A 12704-nucleotide genomic window follows, 5' to 3' on the forward strand; every position below is an offset into this window, starting at 1 on the left:
ATTGCACAAAATTCCCGTATAAATTTCTATTTGATTATCACATGAAATACACATACAATTTAATATAATATAATATAATATAAAATTATAAATATATATAAATAATAATAATAATAATAATTTAGTTTCTCTTTGGATAAATCTGACCGATTGAATATCTCGTATTTTCCACCTAGAAAAACGTGCCTGTTTTACAAAGAGCAATAGGGATAATCCAAATGCCATAGAATCCCAAGGGGTCATTCAATTACGGGATACGTTTTTTCAATCGTTCACGTGCTTTACTTATCTATACAAATGCACTTTATATGTATATATATATATATGTATTTCTATATATATATTATGTGGGTGTTACTTTGCGAAATCCATTAATTCATGAAATAACTAGCTAAACTCTGAAAGAACTCTATACTGATATGTTTCAATATAAAACAAACAAACAAAAAAAATGACAAAATTCAACTAGATAATATATAAATTAACAAGGAACAATTAAAAACTATGAAATTGAAATTTCATCCGATAGTACAACACGATTAAATAAAACATTGCTTTTCAAAGTATACGAACAAAAAATAATAACGAATAAACTATTGTTGTAGAACAAAACAAAAAGTAGACTTTAATAATATAATTACGAATATAATCTTACTAGTTTTTAATGTGTACGATATAATCAAATTCTTTTTTTTATATACATTTCCCAAAAAAATTTCTTAGTTATTTTGAGTAAAATTTAGGAATTGTGCAACAATTTAATTATATTATATTTATATACTATAATATTATTATTACTGATGAAAGAATAAGGTTATAGAAAATATAATTTGGAACATATATACATGTTACGCCTATGTGAACTTCTACCCTTAAACGTTGCTAAGCAACGACGATCCCTGACTGTGTCAAACTCGAGCACAAGCAACCCCTACCACCACTTTGTAACCATCCCTTCTAACTGAACCCCACCTTTTCTCTCTCTCATACACAGACACATTCAGACACATACATACACACATAGAATGGAAACTATAAGCGCAAGTTATTCTCAGGACAATCGCAACAATGTAAAGATTCTCGATTTCATGCGTTAAATAGGAAAATGTTGCATCAAGGTTTGCATCAAGGTTTGCATCAAGAGTTGCATCAAGGGTTGCGTCAAGGTTGCATATCAGGATTCCATTTAATATTAGGGTGAACCAAAAGTTCATGAATTTATTGTGTTTTTTTCAGTTTTTTTTTGTCAGTCAATAAAATTACTTTACATGCAAGTGAAATAAATATCAATATAAAAAAAACAAAAACAAAACACTGTAATATTATTTTTCAATATTAATATTCAATCGAATCGTATTTTGTATTCCGTGATTTTTTAAAGTAATTCGAGGGAAATGGAAAATCGAATCTCGTCCGATTGTAATTCACGAAAGTTTTCTAAGAGAAAAGAAAAAGAAAAAGAAATTATATACTCGAGGAACTAATAATGAATTACGTGAGAAAATTATTTAACATACTCAACACGATCGATAAATCTTCCTTGACTTTTGCTTGAGAAAAAAAAACACACAGACACACACACACGAGAAGATGACGGAAGGATTGTCTTTCTATTTATTTTTCGAAGGATTTTTTTTTCCCCGTGCTAATAAGATTTTCACTTTTTATCACCCCCACCCCCATCTTATTTTCTAAACTTTTCCCCGTACTTGATAATAAATTCAACGAAAGTTTTGCGAAGGGATTCTTTTAAACATCGATATAAGTTGACGACGTCACTTGCGTGGAATATTCAAATAAAAATTTCGAATTTTCTTTTCTTTTCTTGGGGGGGGGGGGGAGAGGTTTCTTTTTTTTTTTTACTTTCTATATACACGAAAAATTTATTAAAAAAAAAAAAAGAAACGTGTCGTACATTTTGTCGAAAAAAATTTATTAACAAAAAAAAGAAACGTGTCGTACATTTTGTCGAAAAAAATTTAAAAACGACACGATAAACTAACTTGCGAACTATTTTTGGTTACACCCTAATATCTTTTATCTCGTATATACAAGAATTAATTGTCCTAAACGTAGAATAGTATCATTAAGAAATCAAGGGTTAACCGACCCTTAAAAAGAAATGCAAGTAATTGGCTGAAACACCCTACTCTTTCCTACAAGTCACTATATCACGCATTTTCTCCCTATTGGCAATAAGGATGACATCTAATTTGATACATTGAAAAAATAGAACAAACGAAAGAACCTCAATTTTGTCATTATACAGAACTATACAATTGTTATGAACGTATCACAAACAGTATCGTTTAAAAATCAAATATTTATATTTAACAAAAAAGTAATTATTTCAAATAGTATTATTTTACACATCCATGAAAATCACTTTTTATCATACAAATGTTTTCCATTAACACTGAACAATCAAATACTATTAATTTAATGCACAATAAATAACCTAATCGTAATCAAAAATTCAAATAATTAATTAAAATTGAATCTTACTTTTTCTGGAAGTTACATTTTATCAGACACAGGTGTTTCCTATCAGTGTACATCACCCATTAATCGCATTTACTAATTTTCATATTACTTTACTATTGGAAAATAATAAATACAAATGAATATTGTTATATTATGTCTACTGAAATGATTATATTACATTACAATTAAAAAATAATAAATACAAATGTATATTATTATATTGTTATACCTTAAAAGTCTACTAAAATGATTATATTACGTTACAATTGAAAAATAATAAATACAAATGAATATTATTATATAATGTTATACCTTAAAAGTCTACTAAAATGATTATATTACGTTACAATTGAAAAATAATAAATACAAATGAATATTATTATGTTATTACATCTATATATATATATATATATGTGAAACCCTAAAAATCAAACTTCTGATCTGAATTATTATGGTGTCACCACTACTATTACTCCTATTACTATTACTACTACAGTAACATATTTTTAGATGGTTTTTAATTAAAATTATGTGCCAAGATGATCGTCAACGATCATCGTCCATTAATTAGCTGTCACACTTAACTCGAATCAAGTCGACAGTAGAGAAATGTCATGCGATAATGAGAACACGAGGATGCAACGGATTCGCTCGATTGCAACTGCAATGATCCAACTAATGCTTCGACATTTCTCTATCCCTCTACCTGTCTCTATCTCTCTCTCTCTCTCTCTCTATCTATCTATCTATCTATCTCTTTCTCATTCTAATCGAATTGCAGACATTTCTGTATACGATCGATTAGGTTCCTACGACATTCGCTTCTGTACCGATCGATTAAATATGGAAACAAGAAAATGTCACGCATTTGATAATAACTAAACGATTTCCATTTCTTCGTTCATTTTTATTTTTTATATTTCATTGCAAAAGAAATTGCAAGAGATTGATATTTCATTATTGTCTAAAATTATATTTAAAATACGTCAGGTTAACGCAAATGAGAAACAGAAATAATAGGAAAACTAGAAATGTTGTGTGTGTGTTATGAATCAATTAATATTATTCTATTGTTAGTGTTACTTTAAAAATTTATTGGATATGTGTGTGCGTATATATTTCGACCTAGTTCGATAATTTGATTTATTTGATTATTGAAATGAAATATAATCGTTAACTTTATATTTTCCAATTAATTTTGAATCGGATTATTAATCGTATTACAATTTTAACGCGAAAATTTCTAATGAAAATTGTACTTTTCCGAATAGATTACAAAGATACATAGAAAACAATATATAAATACAGCTATTATATTATATTTAAAAGAAGAAGAACCCAAAAAAAAAAAGTAAACTGATCGACATTATACATAGTAATGAATTTTAAAATACAAATGTAATATTAAAACCTAAAAGAAACCATAAAAAAAAGAAATTGTTTAACATTGCAAACAAATATGTCTGTTGTTAAACTTAAACAAAGCTGACACACGAACGGAAAGAATAAGAAAAAAGTATTTTAAATTGTCATCGGTAACTGACTAAACGACTAAGGAAGACGAGACAACACACTACTCGCATCCCATTTATGTACCTTACTCGTGTCTGAAACCACCACCGGCACTTATCGTGTGTTCCGTTCTTAAGCGAACCTAAACCAAAAGCAAAAGAGAAAAAAAAGGGAGAACAAAATAGAATGAGCGAGAGGGAAAAAAAAGAATACGTATGAGAAAAGAATAAAAATACAAAAAAAAGAGAAAAAAAGAAAAAAAAGAAGAGAGAGAAAGTTGCATCTCACCGGAACAACTGAAACCTTCTTCTATCCAACCCCTCACTAAACCACCCACCTCTCTGTATAATGTCATCGTCACAACCACCAACCACCATCAACCAACCACCAACCACGTAGAAGTCCATCACAGCAACTACTGAAACTACGAGCTTGCAGTTGCAACTGGGTTTCGTTTTCCACGTTTCACTACTGACAAACTACCCTCTCTTTTTCTCTATTCTTATATCTGAGACAACCCCCTCCACCCTTTCATCTCTTTCTTCCCTCGTTCCCCCACTATTCACAGTTCCCCCTCCTCCCCCTATTCCCTCTCCGCACCCTTCGATAAAGTTCCATAGGGCCACAGAAGAATAACCGGGTGGATGAGTGTGAGTGTGCGATGGGGATGGGAATGGGGGTTGAGGGTGGGAGTGGGGATAATAAAAGACGCACAATATAAGCGTGTGTTGTACCTTGTTACACACTCCCGCGAATGACTTATTAACTTTCTCCCTTTGGGACGTATTGACGTCCGGTTCGATGTCCTCTCTCTCGAGTTTATCGCACCCCCAAAACCTCCCCAGAAACCACCCCTCACGAAAAACCTTTCTACTAGTATTCACGTTCACGTATCATTTATTATTGCTATATATTCTTTTATAAGTTTAACGCAAAAATCATTGAATATATTTGTAACGTGTATTAATTCGTGCATGTTTTAATATTCGATGAAATTATTTTCTTTTTGCAACCCCCTTATAGAACGTATAATTAAATAAATTTTTATATATATATATATATATGTATGTATTGTTTCTATGAATATGAACAAGGGATTGATTGAAAGTATTCAAAGTGTTTTAGTATTCAATGAAATCATTTTCTTTTTGCAACCCCCTTATAGAACGTATAATTAAATAAATTTTTATATGTATACGTATATTGTTTCACTGGGATTAATATATAATATCGTATTATGCTACACTATACTTCTTGCTTTGTCTATAATTATATCACACATGAACTTTGATTTTATGTAACCTATGTTTTTTTTTATTTTTATATCCCACACACGTATAAACAATTAGATTGCAAATTAAACGATCTATCCAAAATATATCTAAAAATGATAGATAAATAATAAATTGTATAAAGACAAAAAATGATATTATATAGTAGAATTGAAAGGATAGATCAAAAATTTATGAAAAAATTTGTCTCCTATTAAGGTGACTTTTCAAGAATATGAGATATCAAAAGGTGGGTGGGGGTGGGGCAGGGGTTTCTACTCTATGCGAGGAAAACGAGATTATCTTGTAGAAAGTACGAGCGTACGAGTATAGTCAACCAAAGCCCCCTCTTATGAGATTCACTTTGCACAACTTTTCTCATAGAAAACGAGAGAGAGAGAGAGAGAGAGAGAGAGAGAGAGATAGTAGTAGTAACAACGAAATGTTACAGAGGTGTGAAAAGAAATATTCTTTATTTTCTTTTTTGTTCAGTTATTCTACTTCTACTACTTCTTTTTGTTTTTCATCTAACTTGAGATTCATTTTAACAGGGTGGTGGATTTAACAGAAATAGAACATTGATGAACGGTGGTGAACACGTCACGTGTTCATCAATAATAATAACCGATAATAATGATCATCATTAATCGGGGGAGAGATTCGTATTGATGATTATACGAAAACAGGATTACGAATGTTAATTAATTCTAGTTTCCATAGGAAATCTGTGTGTTACGTAAATAAGTATTCCAATATATTTTGTTATAACATCATTCATTTCAATCGAACAAATTTAAAGAAAAAAATTAATGATAAAAATGAGATTGTTCTATTCGTAAAAACAAAAAAAAAAAAAACCGAAATATTTAATTTGTAATTACTTACGATCATTTAACAAACTTCTTGATTAAAGTTGAATCACATAGCACGAAGTAACCAGCAATGAAGGAACAAGGATGTGTCAAGAATATTCTTAAACTTCTCGTATAAACTTTTAATATAGACGAAATTATTTTCAGTATTCATAGTTAGAGAAGACACTGCCTGCTGGCTTCTGTTGGCAGTATATATGTAAATGCTCTTTACGTAAGCTTCTTCTCAACGTCTGAATTTAAACTCAAAGTATGTTATAATTAATTCATAAAGTCTTATGGTATACAACATTATGATGTGTCCACTTGCAATACCACACCAGATATATAATACGAGTATTTATCCACGTATATTAAATTCACGAAAAATAAATAATGAAAGAGAGAGAGAGAGAGAAAACAGAAAAATTAAAAGAACAAAAATAAGTATAACTTCAAAACACAAAGATAATTCTTCAACGTGATATCAAAATCAAAAGCGCGAATTAAAGTATCACCGATTGGTTGAAAAACACGACACGAGTCCCCACGAGTATTCGAATGTCCGATTAGTTCCATGGATTTATCACGAATGTGTTGTATCTGTGTATCTATGTATGTATATATATGCATGAGTGTGTATGCACGATGATGAAAACGTTCAAAAACGAAGACGATGTGATAAGATTAATAAATAGAAAGAAAGAAATAAAGATAGAGAGAGAGAGAGAGAGAGAGAGAGAGAGAGGGAGTGTGAGACAGATGGAAAAAAAAATGGGCACGACCACGAAGGACCAGATGAGGAAAGACGACGACAACGTTTCGCTTCGGAGGACGAATAGAAACTGAATAGTTCGCGATCCGAGCCCCGACACGAAATGTAATCGAGAGGATTCTTGGGGAACCACCCCTTATTTCCGAGGGGTTAAAACGGGTTGGTGGGGAGAGCTGCACGAGTAGTCGGATATATTCGGGGCTTCTGCGCACTAGTGCCCCAATAACACACCCCCGTGAGACGATAGGGAAAGGTTCGAGTTACGCTCGAGTACGAACAAATCAGCGATGGCTTTGAGACTATTCAAACAAGAGTATATATATATATATATATATATATATGTTAGTTGTATATACGTATTTATTTATTTATTTGCTTTTTCTGTATTCTTTTTCTTTATATTTTCTTTATGCTCCATTAATTCTTGCCTTTTTTATTTTTTTCATTTTGATTTTATTTAGAAAAATATAAAAGAAAGCCATCAAGTTAGCTTCAAATTTCACCCTACGGTAATTCAATCAATCCTATTATTCTATCCTCTATATAATTTAGCAGGATTGCGATCTCTGGCGACGTACTTAGGCCGAAATTTGTCCAATTCTCTCTCGACACACACACACACACATATATACAAATACAACCCCGTCCCTATATAATAATAGTATATATTTTTCCTTCGTTATCCCCCTATTAATTTACACCAAATGCAAATTACAGTTATTATCTTTGGTATTAGGTGGTTGATATCACATACCTATCTACCTATCTACCTACCTACGTCTCGTTATAAACGAGAACCATGTAGAATTAATCCGTCATGTTTGTAATTGGGGAAGAAGAAAATTGTTGGTTTCGTTTAGAGAGAACCCACGAGATTAAACCGATTTAAAACGATTTGTTTTACAACGTGTAATGATGATGCTATCCGAATTTTGTTTCTTTTTTATTTTCTTTTTTTTTCTCGGCGGTTTTCGCGGTACGACGAAAATTCGAACAACCCTCCAAAGGGTTGGATTGGTTGTTTTCGCACACAGTGATATTTTCCATCCCCCCCCCCTTTTCTGTTTTTTTTTCTCTCTTCTACAATTCCTATTCACGTTTTCTTCTATCCCTTTTTACCCCTCCCCCCTTGAAACCACAACCCCAAAATCCTTTTACCAAACACTTCCTCTTCCACTATCCCTTTTTTTTCTTTCTTACTACTCACTTTTTCTCTCTCTCTCTCTCTTTCTTTTAGGGATACCGGAAAGTTTATTCTCGCATTATACTATCCGATTTCAAGACCTTAAAGAGAGTCACTAACTAACACGATTTCAACCTTGATAATTAAGTTTTCTTCTATTCCTGATCGAAGAAAGGGTAGTAAAAGAAGAAAAAGAAGAAGAAGGGGTTATGGGGAAAGTAGACAAACCTACTGCCCCGGTAATCAATTTTTGTTTCAAAAGGAAAAATTCTTTTTGTCGCATTAAATGTACTCCCTTTAAAATACGAATAAACAGAAAAAAAAAAACAATTTGTATTTGATAGAAAAATCCAATTGATTTTTCTAGATAGATAAATAGATCAAATAATTCGAATTGTATTCGTTTAAATTGAAAAATTATACGCCTAATTCATAAAAAAGAATACGTACACGTAACAGGATTGTAATAAAAATTTGGTTGGATAAAGAAAAGTTTATACTTTTTTTATAGAAAAATCTATGATTTTTCAAGATGGAATATCATATTGTTTTTTTGTTCTATATACATATATATATAGAACAAATAGAACAAATGATAGATATGATATTATATATATTTCATATATATCATATATATATCATATATATTAATATATCAGAGAGAACGAGATAGAAATATTGGGGGAAAAGTAAAAAAAGAAAAAGAAAAAGTTAAATCAATCGGAAAAAGCGTTAGAGCATATATCGAAAACTATCAATGTTTTAGTCGAGGTCCCAGCAACAGGTGATAACGAAACAAAGAGTTACGTTTAGAATTAAGAATACAATTCGTTTCGAAAATAACTTTTCATGGATTCTTCTTCAACCAAAACCCCATCCTTTCATTCGTTTTCTCTCTCTCTCTCTGACACACACATATACACACACACCCCTAAACCCCTAATCAAACAACCAACAACCTACTATCGGTTTTCTAGCAATATCACGACATAAAAACTTCGAATACAATACTAGCGGATAACGAACCAATAACGTTATACAAATTAAATCACAATATCATACAAAATAATATATATAATATAAATGCATATACAAATTTTCTACGCAAGCGAAAGACAGATTTGTACAGTAGGGGATGATCATAAAAAAGAAAAAAAGAAAATGAAGGAAATATATAAATAAATAAATAAACAAATAAAAAGAAATAAAATTTTGATTACTCACCTCAAGCTTGAATGTTTGTTTCGTCACAACAGAAATTCACTTTTCTTTTCGTTACTTCGACGAACCGTAAAAAGAGGGTGAGTGGGTGGGTTGGGGAGGTCGGGGAGAGGATGGATATCGTTCGTTCCTTTTTTTTTTCTTCTTTAAAGGAAAAAGAAAAGGAAAAAATGAGAGGAAAAAAAAAGAAAGAACTTTGTTTGTCGATCTCGCGGAAAACAACGCGATTCGATTGTACTACTTTTCTTAAAATTTTGAAACAAACTATAATTGTATTTCGGAATATATAACTTCTTCTTATTATTTTTCTTCTTCTTTTGTTGATTACCCCACGTTACTTTATCTTCTATTTTTTATTTTATTTGCTTTTTATTTTTTTTTTTTTCTCTTTAAGCAAATCTTCCTCTTACAACAGCATTCATTACTTTTTCGGATTTTTTTTATTCGTTTTCTACTTTTATTTAATAATAATAATAATAATAAAAATCCTCGAAAAAAAGAACGACGTTCGTTACTTAAAAATTTCTTTTGTCTCTTGTTCGTAGGAAGGAAGGAAGGAAGGAAGGAAGGAAGGAAAAGATTTTTGTTGTGTTTGAACGGTTTGAGAAGTACCGGAGGCACGGAATAGTAGTAAAGGGGGGGTACTATCTCTATCAGGCACGAAAAAAGTAGAGAAGGTTTCGGTAGAAAAGGCACACGAGGGATTGAGATAGGACGGACGATGTCTTTTTGTTTTCCTTAATGTTTCTTTTTTCTTTTTTGTTTTTTTTTTTACTTTTTTCTTTTTTTTTTTTTTTTCTCTTTTTAAATTCGAAAGAAATTCTTTGTTGCGTGAAAAGAGTTAAGGAAATTTTTAATGTGAAATGGATTCGTATAGAAATAAAAAGAGAAAGAGGGGGGGTGAAAGTGGTGGGAAGGGGGGAATAAAAGATAGAAAAATTCCATTAAAGATGGAAAATCGAAGATAGTATAGAAAATCTTTGAATATTTATTTATTTTTCTGCGCGAATTTTTAAAATAGACGAGGAAAGTAATAAACGAGAGAGAAAAAGATTGAGAGAGAGAGAGAGAGATAGAAAAAAATAAGGAAAGATCACAGAAAATGTGGGACGAAAGCGTGTGGTTTATTGTCATAGGGATGCGATTATTATTGGACGGCAATTTAAGGCACGAGAGAAATGTTTCGCGACGATGACGACCACTATACGCCATAAATAAATTCCTATTATACGATTAATATAATTCAATCGCAATAAATATAAATAAATCAATATTTCATAATATATAAAACAATGTAATAGAAATATTTTAGAATATATAAGAACAATGCAAATAAATATTTCAAATGAAAACACCATGGATGAGATGGATTTAACAATTGCGAAAATAACTTTATGATAATTTGGAAATATTCTTATGGAGATCTTGTGTGATCAAAGAAACAAAATAAATTTTTCTTTAACACAGGGTGGAATATAATAATTCAATTCTTATGGTTGACAATGTTGAAATATAATACGAATGGAAAATTGGAATAAAAAGTTTGATGAAATTAGAAAAGAAAAATAAGTTAAAGAATAATAATAATAATACATACATACATAACGAGATAGATAAAAATTATTAAAAACAAAACCTGAGAATTATTTTGAAAAAAGTTTTCAAACTCGAGGAATGATTAAAAATTGATGGTACTCATCGTGTTTCTTCGGACGGTCCGATCGGCGGATAATAATAAAAACGTACGCGAACAACGAGTCTTATAAGTCGTCGAATTTATGGAGAACACCATGATGATGATGATGATGATGATGATGATGATAACGATGATCGGCACGTTCTCTTCCGATACGATAGTTTCCGATCGCGAACGATACCATCGAACAGTACCACGAAGAATCCATTTTCTTGTTTTATTTCGGAACAACCAAAAGTAATGAATATAATCGACAATTTCAAATAAGAAAAATTCAACTTTGACTGTTCAACGTGACGAGGTATATCAAAAAGAAAAAGATAATGTAATAAAAAAGGTAAAACGAATGGACAAAATAAAAGAAACAAACAAAAATGAATTAAATGTACGATAATAATACACACACAAAAACAGAGAGAACAAAAATAAAATAAAAAAGGGCAAAAATAATGTAAAATAAAACAAAAACAAAAAGATGAAAAATAATGAAAGAAGGTAAAGAATAAGATTGACAAAATAATTTTAGGTAAGGATATTTAAAAAGTGAAGAATAAAATAGAAAATAATATAGATATAGAAAATATAGTTAAAAAGATAGATATAGAAGTTAGGATTAAAATAGAAGGACTTAGAATGCGATGTGATATTGTAAAGAAGGTACGGCGTGTTAGGATAGAGAAGGGAAAGGACGAGGATGTTACTCCGAGCGGTGTCGCCAAAGAAGTGATAGGTTTGCGGCCTCGTGCATGCCACCCAAACCATCCTCCTCGAGGGTTAAAACTCGCGACGCTCCCTTAGATCGCGCCTGCGTCGCTACGAAATTCGTAACCCGATTGGTCCATCGGAGGAATACCAAGGTAACCCTCCTTTCTCACCAATCCTCGTCCTTTCTCACTTCCCACCACCCTTTTCCCTATGTTTCGCTAAATCTTCTTCCCATTTTTTCTTTATTTTCTCTTATATTTCTTTCTTTGCGTGTGTTACGCGTGCATATGTGTGTGTATGTGTATACATCACTTATACATTTTTATTCCTCTGTAAGGCCACGGTTACGTTAAAAACATACCCCCTCCCCCATTCTCCTTACTTTTTTATACTTATGTATTAACAATCCTCCCCACTCTCCTCTCTTTTTCTCCCTTCCATTACTCGTGTCATATATTTACTTATAATACTTTGGTATACATGTGAGAATCTTCGTTATTTTGTTAACTATTCATTTTATTTATTCTTATTGTTATTGTATTTTTGGACTTTGATAAATCAAGTTTTTCATCTTTTACCTTGACCCCCTTCCCTCCCCCCGAAATAAACTATTCATTTAATTTTTCTATCATTCGAGTAAGATATTAAACATATAGTATTGTCATATTAAAAACAAGTCGATTATAATAAAAATTTGTTAATCAGTTATTTTTCTCTTAAACTATTATTAATAATGAGAAGAAGCCCAAGAAGAAGAATAAAAATAAAAATAATTAATGTCAATAACGAGACACAAACAGAGCTTTTTAAACATTCGAATGAATTTAATTAGAAACGATCGATAATAGGGAATTTCAGTTGAAACGAATGTCGGAAATGTTTAGAATAACATCGAAGAAAGGTGTCACAGTTATTCTTCGATCGAACGTTTGACGAAAGATCACCCTGGGTGGTGGTGTACAGGGTATATACGCGTAAACGGGGGTTCTAGAGTAAAAAAAAAAAA

At 31.1% G+C, this 12704-nt stretch overlaps 1 long non-coding RNA gene across 3 annotated transcripts in view; it reads right to left on the minus strand.

The window, feature by feature from the left end:
• The window catches only part of LOC106785984, a 15667-nt gene extending 5871 nt beyond the window's left edge, over nt 1-9796 (minus strand). For 2 of the 3 annotated variants that reach the window (XR_001381594.1, XR_001381592.1), the window contains exon 1: nt 9301-9796. This is a non-coding gene — a long non-coding RNA (uncharacterized LOC106785984). Of the gene's footprint in view, nt 1-6152; nt 7142-9300 lie in introns of those variants that run through there. The other variant, XR_001381593.1, reaches the window with a different exon arrangement.
• Nucleotides 9797-12704: the final 2908 nt, after the last annotated feature.

Source organism: Polistes canadensis, unplaced genomic scaffold (genome assembly GCF_001313835.1).
Source record: "Polistes canadensis isolate GaletaPanama2010 unplaced genomic scaffold, ASM131383v1 scaffold_60, whole genome shotgun sequence".
Taxonomy (NCBI): domain Eukaryota; kingdom Metazoa; phylum Arthropoda; class Insecta; order Hymenoptera; family Vespidae; genus Polistes; species Polistes canadensis.